Source organism: Lepisma saccharinum, chromosome 10 (assembly GCF_977018435.1).
Source record: "Lepisma saccharinum chromosome 10, izLepSacc3.1, whole genome shotgun sequence".
NCBI lineage: Eukaryota > Metazoa > Arthropoda > Insecta > Zygentoma > Lepismatidae > Lepisma > Lepisma saccharinum.
Genome location: NC_139238.1, coordinates 19,955,455 through 19,963,669, shown reverse-complemented (window position 1 = coordinate 19,963,669; position 8,215 = coordinate 19,955,455). Strand labels below are relative to the sequence as shown.

At 36.1% G+C, this 8,215-nt stretch overlaps 1 protein-coding gene across 1 annotated transcript in view; it reads left to right on the top strand.

Annotated features, from left to right (window-relative positions):
- The first annotated feature begins 201 nt into the window (after positions 1-201).
- The window catches only part of LOC145994241 (uncharacterized), a 507,503-nt gene continuing 499,489 nt past the window's right edge, over positions 202-8,215 (top strand). The window contains exon 1 of the mRNA XM_083130343.1: positions 202-314. The gene's annotated coding sequence lies outside the window, so the exon portion shown is untranslated. The remainder of the gene's footprint in view (positions 315-8,215) is intronic.

Sequence of the window (8,215 nt, the reverse complement as noted above, 5' to 3'; positions counted from 1 at the left end):
GGACAGTAAATTCAGTCTCGTTGACTCCCGAGGCTTTCGGAGCGGTTGATCGAGCTCGGTTCGTAACGGCACGGCCCCATTTCACTTCGCACAAGGCGGTTATGTGCGCGAGGCAGCGTAGGGAAGTCAGTTGGCGACGTGCATCGGTAGCGTGCGGTGGGTAAAGCCCAAGTACGAACGAACCAGTCTATCGTGGTCGAATGTCTGCTCCGTGCCGGACATTCTCGTGTGAAAGAACCACCCCGTCGAAACGTTTAGACGTGAGGAAACAATTCAGAAAAGTTAGGAGTGAGGAATCTTGAATAAAAACGAAGGTAGGCCCATCATTAAATGTCTTCCCTCTATTCTATATTTTTGGGTTTCTTTTGCAAAAGTTTTTATCGTCGCGTGTGCTTCTATTCGCGGGTTTCTGCAAGTTCGACAGACTCGACCAAGAGTGCTAAAACATTAATACGTTTGTCATTTGTTCGCACTTAACTCTCTACGCTATTGGAATCTTGAATAAAACATTAAAAAGTTCGAGGGTTAATTGGAAGAACGTTAACTGTGTTCTGAACCTCATTAAACTGTAATTTTTCACACATTTGTGGCTTAACCTGTATCGCAAGAAAACAAAACGAACAACGAATCTTTATTGGTCGATTTGACAGCTTTTCTGCCACTTTTGGCTAATCGCGAAGATGAATGTTGACATGAAATTAATTAATGGACATTCACAAAGAAGCCGGGACCCCAGGCGTCGTAACACGCTGTGCTAACCACTAAGCCACGGAGGTCGGTAAAGAAGTTTATTATTCCTTATGATACATAAAACTGCAACCATCAAAATGATTCTTTATTTTATGTAATATTAAAACTAATGAGAATTAGCACATCAAAGGAGGGTGTCATATATTTTATGTGAATATTATTTCGACTTTATTTCAGACTGTTAGCATAAAAAAGTAATGGGCTATAATTTTTGTGCAGAAATATGCAATTGGCCTTGATTAAATGTACTTCACGTATTAATATGAGCAATCTGAAGTAAATTTTTAAAATATGAATTTATTAATGACGCACTGCTGTATAGTAAAATTATAAATTGAAACGAGTGCCATCTATCGTTTAGAAGTGACAGCAGAGTGACATAATATTAATCAAACTTTAATATATTTGCAATCAAATATTGCGTACTTATTTGTCTATTATAACATCATAATGAGTCTCCAAGATGACGTAATAGTAAATATGCCGGCTTGTAATCAAGAGGTCCAGGGTTCGATACCCCGGTGGAGGCACTTTGTCTTGAGCTTTGTTACATGATCAATTAGTTTTCACTAATGTAAAAATGGCGCATTGCACAGCGGTTCGGATCCCACTTTAGACTGTAGGTCCAGTCTCGATCAGCGTAACTGTGCATAAAGTGGACTTAAACAAATTAATGTAAGAAATGGTAGTTGGGGTGTGTGTAGTGTGTACCACCCTTGCACTCTCGAAATTTCTTTTTGACCTTGATTTTCGTGTTCAACTTCAGGGGGTGGCGACTTAAGAAATGCATTTACTAGCATTTAGATATTTGTAAATCCTTTGTAACCTGCTTAAATTCAAATTATATTCCGGTCCAGTTAATTTACGTCTCTCTCTACACGCAGAACCCAAAACATGTCTGTTGACACAAATATGTTGACTCCAGTAACAGTGCATAAACTGCTAACCATGCATTTTTGGGTGCATAAAATACATATTGAAATGCATCAAAGGGTACTTTTATCAACTGCTGTTTGGTCTGATGCACTAAAAATGCATCAATTGAGAAGATCAGGCACGATCATTTCAAAGAAACCAAAATTACACGTTTCGCTGTGTCAATTGATGAACCAAAAATACATCAACTTTGATATGATGAATTTTGAGTTCTGTGTGTGCCCTTTCAGTTAATGGCATTCAGAAAATGAACGAAAACAGATTAAATTATTTATTTAAAGTATGTTTGTTAAAATGAATAGATAATAATTCTTATTTTAAAAAAAGTCCAATTGTGTATGTGCTATAAATAAATGTTGACTAGTGAAGTAACGGCCTAAGGCTGTGACCGTCAATAATCCAGCTTTTAAAAATAAATTTAAGGTACTGTAGTTTATAAGCGTTATCTACCATTCTTGATGTTAAAATATTTAAATTTGAATTTAAAAAAAAGACTGTCTCGTTCCGTTTTTGTAAATTAAACGGCAGATTGTTAATTTTTTAACGGTAGAATACCGATGTTGTAGATTTTGCTCTAATTTCTAACAGTTTGAGGACTTCCATTCTTTTGACAAAGATTTGACACATCAGTAATACAATTGTAATTTTTTCATCTTATAATTAAGTTCATAATAGTCTACATTTCAAGTCGATCTCCGTGGCGGAGTGGTTAGTACAGCTCGTTTCGACACCGGGGGTTCCAAGTTCGAATCTCTGCCTAAACATGGGTGTTCTTTGTAAGTGTCGCTTTATCAATTTCATGACATCATCACTCATCGTCCTTGATTCATGTGCGTCATCTAGTTGTTTACGTTTGTAAGCCAAGTCAAAAAATATTTCATTGTTCACTCTTGTTGTCAAAACAACTCAAAAAATCTGAGTAGCTTACGGCACTACAATTGAAGTGGGATCCGAACCTCTATGTGCCTCCACAGGTTATCGAACCCGGGACCCCTTGATTACAAGGCAACGACGCTACCACTGCGCCATCGGGGAGGCATATTCACGGTTTGAAATAAGAAAAGTAATAGCTTTATTTTTAAATACTTTATGTATTATTGTCGAAGAATACGTTTATTGTAGATTAGGCACACACAGGAGATGTACTCGTAGAAATTTTCAGCGAAAAATGCAGGCTCACCATGACGTAATACATTTATTTAATACCTCCATATAATGATATCAAAATAACAGCAATCTCTTAACCTAAATTTCTACATGATTTTGCAATGTGTGTGTTATGTTTCCTCTTGAATGGTAGTATTGAAGTGGCGCAAATTTTTACTTCGCATAAATTTGTACATATATTTATTCATGCGTACCCATCAATTGACTACAAGCTTGAACTTGTTGAATGATGAAAACCATTTCTATTTCCCTTTCTATCTATTGTCTATTTTCTATACATTGATTTCATCCTTTCCTACACTTTTCTAGGACAACTTCACTTGCATTAAATCGATACTTGTCTTACAACAATTTATTTATATTCTTTGACCTTGTGCTGCCATCTATGTTTCTATCCGAAACTCATTTCTTTCCACCCCGTGTCATTGTTTCTAACATGAAATGTCTAGTTTGTAACAACTTTAAGAAAAACAACAACAAAAAAAATAGTCACGCTTATACGTATAATCAACATTAAGGATTTAGCACTATTCAAGGAGGTCTCTCTATGGTTTGGTGGCCCCCTTTCCAGGGGGACCGCCCCGTGCAGTCGCCTGGACCATAAGCCGCCCCTAGCTGTTTGCTCCATACCATTTTCTCCTGTGTACGCCAGTGCAAAAAGTTAGGCAGAAACTGAATCCAATGTGACCATACACTAAGGCAACCAAACCTCAATATCATACTCTGCTCAGGAGCGTAAGTACATCAGATCTGTCCCGTCTAAGCTAGTCATGTAAACATACAGGACGGGATGGAAAAATCTTTGCACAAAGAAGTATGTACAGAATTAGATTTATATGTATAAAGAAAAAGCGTGTGTATCATGATGATATAGGAAATTTTCAGATAGAATACTAATATGGATGAATTTATATTATTTTTTAATATAAAGTATCTTAATTTTATAATTTAATCACTTCACTTGGTAAAGGTTGTTTTCCTATTGACTCGTCGTCTTTACAGAAACTCGAATCTTTCAGCAACTCATCGTCTTTAACCACCCAAAAGATATACAAATCATCTATTAGACCACATTTTTCTCTACTCCCTTTTCAGATTATTTATCTTATTACTATTTGTGAGAAATTGGATCTGACTTTCAATATTACCATACATGTATGCATTATTTGTTTATTTATTCCATCTTGTACTAGTAATGAACATTTACTAACTCTTCATTCTCATTTTACATTATTTTCGTCAATTTCAATTAAGCTTGTAGCTCTTGTTATCTTTAACCTTTTGCTGCCATCTATCTTTAATTTTTGTAAACTCATTGACGAGCTGCTAGGGACAGCATTAGCACCTTGGGAAATACATGCTAACAGCACCAAACCTGACCTGCCTAATCTATCCACGTATGCATATAATAGCTTAAATAAACAAAATATAACTGCCAAACATATTTACGCTTATTTATGCTACTATATGCCTACGTGGATAGGTTAGCCAGGCCAGGATTGGTGCTGTTAGCATGTATTTGGCAAGGTGCCAAAACTAGGAGGGGGGACAGTTTACTTTCCCTTGGTACAATGCGAATGCAAAACGGGGGGGGGGGGGGGTATAACTTGCGTGGACATTTTTACCCACTTATTCTTTTCTCGAATAAAAAGCAATTTGTCTCGTCTTTTCTTCTTTCTCTCGACCTTGCACTCCCGATTTCAATATGTTAACAATAAAGCACCTCCAACTGTCACGAAGCAAGTGCGAGGCATTTAAAATGCTTGGGTTGTTTGCAACTCAAGAAGGCAATGGACGATACAAGCAGTTCTTACTTCATTCCTACAGCTTCATATTTCAGCTCCCGAAAAATAGACATTTTTAGGGTGAGTGAAATTATTAAATATAATTTTCTTCAGTAATTTATTATTATTTAAATACGGAGATTTGCTGACGTATCCTGAAGATTTTGTATCGATTCACATTAAGCTTTCAAATTTAATAACGGATGCGGGGCCTCGTATTCTAATCCCGGTCAGGGTCTCGCGATATTTTGCTACGCCACTGTTTACGGTAATTTCTAACAGTGTACGCCAGTGGTTCCCAAAGTGTGCGTAGCGGTGCCTAGGGGCGCCTCGAAATGTTCCAATATTTTCACTGAAATATGATTGTTCCAAATATGTGCTTATGGGATGTATAGGGGTGACCTTCCACGTAGGCGCCCAAATGTCAACCTCACTTCCACGTAGTACACCCTGGACTGCATTTTGCAGACGAATAAGGCTCTGGCGACTGACACTATGGCCAGTATAATTTCGTGTGTGTTGTCATGTTTTTCTGTCCTTGTGTGTGCTGAGTGCCCCTTTACAGCCTCAGCTTTTAACGAGTCAGAATATTTTTAATATTTTAGTAACACGACACTGCAATTATGCTATTTTAGTTATGGTAATGGGCCTGGACCCCGTATAATGTGTCTGGTGCAAAATAGCCTAAGCGCTGACGCACCAAAAGTTTGACACACCCCCTAGAAAGAGCGAGCGAGAGAGAAATAAAGATGAGAGAGAGAGAAAGCAAGATGAGAGAGAGAGAGAGAGAGAGAGAGAGAGAAAGCAAGATGAGAGAGAGAGAGAGAGAGAGAGAGAGTTATACTTCTTTCACTTCTCTTTCTCTCCCCCTCTCTCTCTATAATGGGGGAGAGAGAGAGAGAAGATAGAGAAAATAGGACCTCTCTCTCTCTCTCTCTCTCCTCTCGCTCATTCTCTTTCTTTGCTTCTTTCTTCTCCCTCTCTCCATCGTGAGTGAGAGAGAGAGAGAGAGAGAGAGAGAGAGAGGTGGGCGCTTCTCTTCCTCTCTTTTCTTTTTCCAATTTTCTCTTTCTTTCTCTCTCTCTTTTTCTTTCTTCCACCCTCTCTCTCTCTCTATGTGGGGAGGGGGGCGGGAGGCAGCAGGAATCTTTCCTCTTTCTTTCTCTCTCTCTCTCCGTTTTCTTTCTCTCTTTTCTTTCTTCCCTTGCCTTATATTCTCTATTCCATTCTTCTTTCTCTTTCTCCTTTTATTTTTTTTCCTCTCTCTCGAAAAGGCAGTTTAAATTCATTTTTTTTTTAAAAAAGTGCTTATTTAATACATTTTACACATAAAATGTTTCTAAGCTTGAAATATGTGTTTATTTTTTAACTTAAGGCAAGCAACCTAACCACACACTAACTGAGCGTTACAACTGTTAGATAAGCTTGCTTGCTTGATCGTGGCTCACACCGCCTATCCTTTGCGGTTTCTAGCCATCGGGACTGTAGATAGGCCTAAATTCTGACTTGGGCGCCGCGGAAAATCTTGAAACACTAAGGGCACTGTGAAACGAAACCGTTTGGGAACCCCTGGTGTACGGAAACTACTTCTCCGGCCCCCGTGGCGGAGTGGTTAGCACGGCGCGCTACGACGCCAGGTGTTCCTGGTTCGAATCCCGCCCTGGGCATGGGTGTTTGTGATTGTCCCTTCATCAATTTTATTGTATCATCACTCATTCTCATCTTCGAAATTAACCAAAAGTGGCAGAAAAGCGAAGTAAAATATAAAAAGAAATTAAGTCTGTGATAACCAGGGCCTGGATTTTGATAACCTAAAAATCTTTGAAAAATGACCTTTAAAATGCCAAAAAAAATTCCTGTAAAATGACCTAGAATCTTTGAAAAATGACCCAAAAATTCGTACAAAACTCAATCTGCTTATTGAAAATAGTATATATATTCCAAGACAAACAATTTAACAATTACTTCTTCACCTTGGTGTTTTGTGCGGACTGTGAATAAGAAACTCGACAATGTTGCATTTCGCGATTTTTAGTATCGCAAGATAACATTCAGATAAAACAGAAATTGTTGAACTTCTTATGTTTCAGCATGCAATGACACAAATTTTTTAAAAAAATGACCTAAAAATTACGCAAAATTTTAAAAAAATGACCTTAAAATGACCTAAAAATGACGCAAAATTTTAAAAAAATGACCGGAAAAAGATGGTAAAAAATGACCCAAAAAATTACATTTCTTAAACCTGAGGAGGGTGTTCAGAATTTCTGTACTAGTTAGCAATGTCTATGTAGTACCAGTTAAAAGATGAAATGTCATCAAAATTCTGGTGATAACAATATGATTTCAAAAGCAGGAACATTATTACGTTCGTGATACAGTTTGGCACTTAATATTAATGTAGCTATATTCATAATTAGGTCCAGGATAGTTATACACTTAAAATACCTAAAATATTTATGCAAATGTACAATAAAAAGGTGCATAATCGTATGCACATAAATATGCACTTTAGAAAAACACCTTCTCTTTTGTAAATGTTTTCTTTCAGTTACGGCAAAAAAAACAACCTACATGCAAACAGATATTAGTTCTTTTTCAGCTGATACTATTTAGCACGTAATAAATGTAAAAGATGCAGTTTCGAATTCTTCCACAAACTCTTGTTTACTTTACACTGCTGTCTTATAAATCGAATAAAGATTACATCCCTTACAGATCATGATCACTTGATTACATGAAATCTTAATTTTTTCATCCTTAAAACTTCTGTTTTCGGCAAGAATACTTTTATGCTCAGAAAAAAACTCGCTCTACTTCACAAAATAAAATTGAACAATATTTTAAGGCAACAGTATCATGTTCATCATCATCTATAGTCTGTTCATTGAATTGTTGTCGTTTCTCTCTCAAAAAGAGTAGTTCTTGAATGTTCCCGCGAAGAAGTCTCATCTCCTTGTTTGTTAAAGAAATTGGAGAATAAACAGCAGTGAGGGAAGAAAATAGAAAGTGATTTTATTAAGACGACAATAGGCCGAACAAACAGACGTAAAATACAATTTTAGTCCTAGTTGTTGATTCTAAAATATGCAAGAAGTTTATATATATATATATATATATATATATATAATTTATATCAGGCACTTATCCAGAAATATATTTCGGGAGGGGTCCGACCAAGTGTCGCAATAATAATAATAATAATAATAATAATAATAATAATAATAATAATAATAACTATTATTATATTCAATAACATTAAATCATATTAATTAATATGTATACTAATATTGTATTATTACACGAATACGTAAAAAGAAGGTAAAAGAATAGACATATAACATCATGTAATAATTATCTAGCTTACGTGTTTTTAAGATCGCCAAAATTTGTCTAAAAACAACTGCCCTGACAAGGAAATTAATGTCAAGTAGATAATGAATTGAATATTTATTGAATAACAAAAAAATGAGTTATATCCAATTGTAACAGGCAAAAATAATTGTACGGTGATCACTTTTAATTGCCTATTACAATTGAATAGTAAAGTTCCTGATTAATAATTTATGGATATTATC